The 6,627-nt window shown below is 41.6% G+C and overlaps 1 long non-coding RNA gene across 3 annotated transcripts; it reads right to left on the bottom strand.

Moving 5' to 3' along the window:
- Positions 1-1,080: 1,080 nt before the first annotated feature.
- Positions 1,081-5,423, bottom strand: LOC140682547 (uncharacterized). 3 transcript variants are annotated; one of them, XR_012054388.1, is made up of 4 exons: positions 4,479-5,423; positions 3,155-3,271; positions 2,573-2,732; positions 1,081-1,579 (listed from the first exon to the last, which is right to left on the bottom strand). It is a non-coding gene; the product is annotated as an uncharacterized lncRNA (long non-coding RNA). The 3 variants fall into 3 exon arrangements; XR_012054387.1 differs by having other exon boundaries at positions 2,565-2,732; positions 3,155-3,267; XR_012054386.1 differs by having other exon boundaries at positions 3,155-3,267.
- Between the last annotated feature and the right edge of the window lie 1,204 nt (positions 5,424-6,627).

The following is a 6,627-nucleotide window of genomic DNA, read 5'->3' as shown; positions in this document are numbered from 1 at the left end:
TAGGTGGGATATTAAATCCAATTCCTTGCTTTCAGCTTCCTGAAAATGCTTTATTTTCCTTATTTTTCTTAAATGTGCACTATACATTTATTTTCTTTTCCCCCCTCATAATTACTTTAACCAACACTTTGAGTTCCAAGTACAGAGTGTCTACATTTGATTTCCTTTCTCAGGAACAAATATATAAAATAAAAAATCCAACCTAATTACTACTTCAATTTTCCAATTTTCTTCCCTTTTTTTTTTTTTTTTTTTTTTTTTTTGTTGGGGAGATGATTTTTCCTGCAGAAGAAGATAAAAAGACAAAGCACTAAAGGGGATTTTGTCCATGTTTTTAATGCAAAAGAGGATTTTTGAGAACTAAATACAATGGTTCCTAATGTGCTTTAATATCTATAAATACAATAAATAATATCTACAAATAAACTCAGACAACTCAGAGCAATGCATCCTCCTGGCATATGATATGGAATATGTTATTATTCCCACTTTCCAGTGGGAAATAAAGACCCACATGGGAAGCTGCAATAAAGATGGGACTTGAGTCACATTGCCTGAACAATACCAAAGTGCTATTTTTAGCTTTTTCTTCTTTCTAATCAGTGACTAATCCTATTTTCTTTCTTTTTTTTTTCTCTTCTGGGAGTGAAATTCCAACCATTGGTGGACAAATTGATGTCTGATCATCCTTAATCTGCAAAATTAAAGACTTCATGATCAAATAATGCCATTTCTTTTGAAGACTGCACACCCACCACTTCACTTTGGTGGTCTCAGACCCTCTGAGCATAAACCCAGCTAAGCCCATGTTTTATCACAGATAATCCCTTAAGGAGATTTCTGCATTGTTCTATTTAATTAAAAAGGATGTCTAATATGTCATTATTGTAATTCCTGAATTTTACAAAGAATTAGGATTTTCTAAGACAAGGGCAGTCAGTGACTGGAAGAAATACAGATCCTCAAAGCTTCTCAAAGCACATTTCATTGGGTTATTGTAGATCTAAACTTTTTTTTTTTTTTTTTTTTTTCCCACTGGTCCAATCTCTTTCCACCTTTTTGCACTACCCAGATCCCCCGGAAAATGGGACATCCACAACTTCTCTGGGAAACATGTTCCAGGCCCTCACCACCCTCAGGATAAATAATTTATTCCCAATATCCCACCTAAACCTGTTCCCTTTCAGTTTGAAGCCATTCCCTTCATCCTGTCACCAATAATGACTGGAGTTCAGGTAGTGCTTAATGATTGATCTTTCTGTTTTCCCTGGAAAATCAGGAAGAATTTTTGTCCATTCACCACCATGGGGCTGTTGGGAAGATCCGATGAGGAAAGAGGCAGCGGCCAAACAGGAGTCAGGAGTGTGGACAATTTTCCTGAACTTATTTGAGGTGCTGATCCAACCTTTCTTCTCAAAAATTCCGATTCCCACTTACAAACTGAGTTTCAGAATTCCCACAGGAATCTGGCCAGAAGTTGTTCTCTTCTTTGACTCCAAATCCAAGAGCTCATTGTTCACGTGATTCCTGGGACAGCAACAGGGAGTGAAAGGTTGTTTCCCCACTTTTCCTCTTCCAACTGTGTTACCATAGAGAAAAAAAATTATCTTGAGCCTGGAGAAATCATGGAATGCACTTCAAGGCTTTGCCCTGTGCTCATTCCACTTTGGCATTAAGTCAGCCAGTCCAGGAAGCACCAAAATCCCCAAATGCCAAGAGGAACCATCTCCAGGGGTGTGAAGAAAGTTATCTGGAGATTTTCTTCCCTCTATTAGCACATCAATAAGCCAGACAATATCGTCAAGCACTGAAATTACGTTTTCTATGCAGATAAATTGTAAAAGTGTTGATGATTTTTGGTCTGTAGCCATATCTGTCTTTTGCCACATTTCAGGCTCATGCTCTTCCAAAGTCAGTTTAAATCCTTCAGTATCTTTGGCACTGACTTCTTCAGTTGATATAAGAAATTATTTCATGAACAATCAGAGTCCTGCCTAGTGGCCAATGTGATTATTAGGATTTGAAAATCAAAGACACGCTAAATTCTTAGAAACAATAAAAGGAAAACATTAAAATGAAGGATTTTAAACCCAAATAATTCCATAGCCCCAACCTTTTGTATTAGAGATGGAAAGATCAGTGCTCATAAGGTTGGGATATTAATTTCCTTGCTCCTAGAGCAAGTGGGTCTACAAGGAAAGAAGAAGAAGGAAAAAAGGTGATTTTCTGTTTTTTTTTTTTATGCTGGAAACACCTCAGGTGTTAGTGCCTCAAACTATCCCAAAGGAAGGTGCTGATGTGATGAACAAGCAGAGCAAGACAAGGATATAAAGCCAGGAAAAACTCAGAGATGTTTACGGCAAAACATCTGTTTGACGACTCACAGAAAATGACTGCTTGTATTCTGTTTTTTCTGCAATCTCTTGATTTTTTGTACTTTCCAAGGCTTGGCTTTCCCAAGCCAAGCATTTTCTGGTTGAGGGGAGTTGTTTTCCTGATCTGGCAGGGGCTGATGGATCCCTCTGCATCCCCACAGCCTTTTCATATAACGTTTATTTGATTACCTGTTTACCTCAAATTTATCTTCTCCAGAAGCATCACTCCTGAGATCTCATTAATCACTGCTGGATAATGCAGCAGTCAGGAATTCATCTGGCAATATCCTAAACTGAGGGAAATCTTCCTTCCTTGTCTGTGTTCCTGGAAACACCTCCCTTCTGGATGAATAAGAGCTGCAAAATGAAAAGGAACTGAAACAAAACCATTCATGTAAAATTCCCTAAATCATCCCTGGAGGGCAAATAATTCTTTGTCAATGACATGACCTGAGATGGTTTTCCTAAGGAAATATTTTGGAAGCATGTTCCGCGAACCTGGGAGGTTTTCCATTTATTCCTAGAATCCCAGGATCATGGAGTGGTTTGGGTTGGAAGGGACCTTAAAGAACATCTCATTCCCATGGGCAGGGACACCTTCCACTAGACCGGGTTGCTCCAAGCCCCATCCAACCTGGCCTTGGGTATCTCCTGGATACATGGAATGACTGAGCTACGCCAGGATGGATGAGACCTTTAAAAACTTGATATTCCTCTAAAGTCAGCCCTGATCGGAGAAGGAGATTGGAGCAGAGATCTCCTACCCACCCAGTTCCCACCTGTAATGGAGATACCAGGTGCCTTCAGTTTCAGTGAATTTTGGCTTTGCATTCATTCCCAGCTTCCAATACTCTTTGTGCCCTCCCTGAATAATCTTCACAAGCACTGGGATCTGCCTCCATATTTATAAAAAAAAATCATAGAATCATCCCTTCCCTTCCCTTCCCTTCCCTTCCCTTCCCTTCCCTTCCCTTCCCTTCCCTTCCCTTCCCTTCCCTTCCCTTCCCTTCCCTTCCCTTCCCTTCCCTTCCCTTCCCTTCCCTTCCCTTCCCTTCCCTTCCCTTCCCTTCCCTTCCCTTCCCTTCCCTTCCCTTCCCTTCCCTTCCCTTCCCTTCCCTTCCCTTCCCTTCCCTTCCCTTCCCTTCCCTTCCCTTCCCTTCCCTTCCCTTCCCTTCCCTTCCCTTCCCTTCCCTTCCCTTCCCTTCCCTTCCCTTCCCTTCCCTTCCCTTCCCTTCCCTTCCCTTCCCTTCCCTTCCCTTCCCGGAAGAACTGGAACAGGAATTTCAACCTCTGTTTCTTTGCTATGATATTTTCAGAGACAAAACTCACCCAAAACCAAACTCCAAAGCCTAACAAATGGGTTTTGCCCATTTTTTTTGTGGTTTAACCCCAACCAGCAACTCAGTCCCACACATTGCTCAGCCCTGGTGGGATCAGGGGAGAGTTGGAAGGGTAAAAGTGGGAAAATTTGTTGGGTTGGTAACTAAACTCATGGATAACAATTAAAACATCCCTGTTTATTAGCACTGCTTCTGGCACAACTCCAAAATCCAGCTATGACAGAGAACATTATCCCAGTTAAAACCAGCAACTATTTCCAAATGCTCTGTCCACCGGTAAATCCTCGCTTGATTTTTTTCCTGCTGATATCGATAGGAGTATTTTTAATTTCCTTTTTTTTTTTTTCCTCCTATTTTGTCATGATTCATCCTTTTGTAGGTGTGAAAAGGAGCATTATGCACCGCTGGGAGATATAATTTGTGACTCATGGAACTGTGGGCTCTCTGCTTTTGGAGCGATAATTAAAAGGAGGGGGTTGGAGCTGCTGGAGGGGTTAGGGAAGTGTGAGGTTGGAATAAAGAGCCTTATCCTTCCATTTAGCAATGGACTGGTGGAGCAAAACAGGTCTGGATACATGAGAAACCTGGTGGAATTAAAGATAAACTTTGAACTTTTCCTGCTCCTCCATGGGCTTGCTGTGTTCTCCCGGGTTGCTCAATTACACACAGCAATTAACTCAGTAAATCCTGAAACTGCCAGAAAGAGAACCTGAAATAGGAGAAATGCACTAGAATTCCAGAAAAAACTCATTCAGTCACTCACCATATTGGAAATCCAACCAAGGGCAGACTGGAATGGGGACTCCCATTCCCAACAAAAATATCCCAAACTGATGGAGTGATTATCAGTGGGTTTGTTCCAGAAACTGTTCCCAAGGTCCTTCCCAAAACAAAGTGATTGGATCTTCTTGGCACACCAGGGAGGATTTTCTCTTTTCCTGGTGCTTCTCCTTTCTTGGCAGAATCCTGATCACCGGGAAGAACAGCAAAAAATTCACAGAAACAGAAATTCGGATCAGAGATGCAGAGATGCCTCCGAGCCTCATTGGCTCCCACTAATTGTTCTTTCCTTGGAAGGAAGACAGGAATAAAGGGATGCATCTCAAGCTCCTGCAGCTGATCTCAGGCTGCTCTTCAGATTATCCCTTTTTTATTTTTTGCTAAATTTGCTTTTTGATGCTGTGTGCTGGGAATTTCCCCCAGTTACTCACCAGGAAATTACTTTTATTTTCCTTCCTGAAGCAAGAGAAGCATGTCCCAGTGGTTTGGATAATTTCCTGGGGTCCAGGAAATACTGGATTTCTTTCCTGCTCTGGTACAGAAGACCTCAGTAGTTCCACACCCTTCTAAAGGAGAGTCACAGCACCAAATTTGAGGATCAGCTGGGATCAGCATTGAGGAATACCAGCTTTTTTTCAAGGATTTCTTTGTAGAGAGATCATGGAAAGGCTTGGGCAGTTCTAGGATGCGATTCCTTTGGAATAAAACATAGTCACATTAAACATAATACAGTGACAGCTCTGCCAGGGATAGTGACAAATGTCCATCTGCTTATTCCAGCAGAACATTCCTTGAGGAATTCCATTTTAAGCTCAAAAACCAGGAGGGAAATCACACCTGTCTTTGGCCTTGGTTTTTGTCTCCAGGTGGTATTTGTTGTCACAGATCTTTGATGTCACTGATCTTTTCAAGTCCAAGATATTTTATAAACTCAGATGTTCATCCTGGTGGGATTCTTGGGGCTGCCCTGTGCAGGACCAGGAGATGGACTCCATGATCCAGCTGAGAATATTCCATGATTCTCTGAGCCTCACACTCAGCTCTTGACCTGTGATGAAAGCAGCCAGTTGTCATCAAAACAGACCCATCCTACCCCAAACTGGGAAATTTTGGGAAAGGAAGTGCCCCAGAGAGTTCATAAAACCTCCTCTGATTCCATTGGTGGTACATGAAAGTTCCTCAGACATCACAGAATCATAAAATATCCTGATATGGAAGCGACCACAAAGGTCATTGTAGGCCAGCTCCTGATGTCAGTGGAAGATCACAGCTGAAAAATCTTGGCTGAGGAGAAAAATCTTTCCCGCTTCAGAGCACCCTGGAGAGTGGAAAAGATCTGGGAAAAAAACCTCCCAAATTCACATTTTTTTCCAACTTTTGGCCTTTCATTACTCGCTTAGGTCTTCTAAATATTTGTGGTGGGTTGACCCTGGATGGATGCCAGGTGCCCACCATGGTGCCCTATCAATACTCTCCTCAACTGGACAAAGAAGAGAAAATATAATAAAATTTAATAAATAGTATATAAATATGTATATAATAAAATATAATAAAAATATATAACAAAACATAATTAAAAATATATTAAAATATAATAAAAAGCTTGTGGGTTGAGATAAGAACAAGGAGAGGTCACTCACGAGCTCCTGTCACTGCCAGACTCTCCGCTGGAAAATTAATTTAATTTATTATCAAAGAAAAACACTGGGACAATGCTGTCAGACACAGAATTCTGGGATTCTTAGAGTTCTTCTGTGCAGGCCAAGAGTTGGACTTTGATGATCCTTGTTGGTCCCTCCCAACCCAGGATATTCTGTAATTCTATAAAAATCAGAGTAGGTTAATGAACAAATAAAGCCAAATCCTAAAGCACCTTTCCCCCAGCCCTCTCGTCTTTCTGGGCTCAATTTCAATCCCAATTTTTCTACCTCCTGCCATGGAATATTGCAAGGAGACAAGGAATGGGAGTTGTGGTCAAGTCATGGTGTCTCTGCTGCTCCTTCCCCCTCGGGGCTTGGACTCCTCACGCTCTTCCCCTGCTCCTTCATGGGATCCTTCCCACAGGAGACAGCTCTCTACAAATGTGTCCAATGTGGTAATTTCACACAAGCTGATCCAGTATGGATCCCTTC

This window comes from Taeniopygia guttata, chromosome 2 (genome assembly GCF_048771995.1).
Source record: "Taeniopygia guttata chromosome 2, bTaeGut7.mat, whole genome shotgun sequence".
Lineage (NCBI taxonomy): Eukaryota > Metazoa > Chordata > Aves > Passeriformes > Estrildidae > Taeniopygia > Taeniopygia guttata.
This window is presented reverse-complemented; position numbering and strand designations above follow the sequence as displayed.